Source organism: Aplysia californica, unplaced genomic scaffold (assembly GCF_000002075.1).
Source record: "Aplysia californica isolate F4 #8 unplaced genomic scaffold, AplCal3.0 scaffold01226, whole genome shotgun sequence".
In the NCBI taxonomy this organism is placed as follows: Eukaryota; Metazoa; Mollusca; class Gastropoda; order Aplysiida; family Aplysiidae; genus Aplysia; species Aplysia californica.
Genome location: NW_004798496.1, coordinates 29,941 through 30,792, shown reverse-complemented (window position 1 = coordinate 30,792; position 852 = coordinate 29,941). Strand labels below are relative to the sequence as shown.

General features: G+C 38.7%; 1 protein-coding gene across 1 annotated transcript in view; it reads left to right on the top strand.

The window, feature by feature from the left end:
- The window catches only part of LOC101857382 (isatin hydrolase), a gene marked incomplete at its 3' end in the record, with an annotated part of 15,175 nt that overhangs the window by 10,320 nt on the left and 4,003 nt on the right, over positions 1–852 (top strand).

The following is an 852-nucleotide window of genomic DNA, read 5'->3' as shown; positions in this document are numbered from 1 at the left end:
CACACACACGTCACACTGACAGACACCCACACTTACTTACCGGCACTCTTATTCTCCTAGGCTCACTCATGCACTCACATTACAATCGCAAAATACACGCTTTCACGAAATGACACGAGCTCTTATTAACACCTTCACACACACACACACACACACACACACACACACACACCCCACACACACATAAGTGCCCGGGGTTCAGTAAGAACAGTGTGTGTCAGTCAGTGCGACACACAGTCAGCAAATAGCCAGTTGACGGGTGCATCGGGTTCAGGCGGGAAGAGGTGCTGGTGAGAAGTCAGATGTGTGAGAACTTCATCCCCCTTCCTTTGTTTCTTTTTCCCATCCCACTCCAAAATAAATAATAAATACTTAAATAAATACATAAATCTATCGATGAATAAATAATAAATAAATAAATAAATACATAGATACATAAATCAATTAATTAATTTTAAAATGAGTAATAAATACACAAATAAGTAAATAAATAAAGACAAGACAACACGGAAACACACAAACAAGAAATAAACCAACTGTCAAACAAAAGCAAAATTACCAAATTGTATTTTATTTTTTTTACTTTAAAGAAATAAATAACAAAACCAGACTAAAATATAACCCAACAAACGAGCAATTATTATCGCCGACTGTAGTGAGTCAGCTCTTTCTCCGGTTTTGACTACATAAATTTGCTCGAAAAAGACACAATAAAACAGCGCTCAGACGTTTTTGAGCTGATGTTGCTGTATTAAGTGTCACCGTGGACTTGGAGCCGCAGTCTCCTGTTGTTGCACTAGCCTCACACCATCTCCCTCTCCTTCTCTCTCTCTCTCTCTCTCTCTCTCTCTC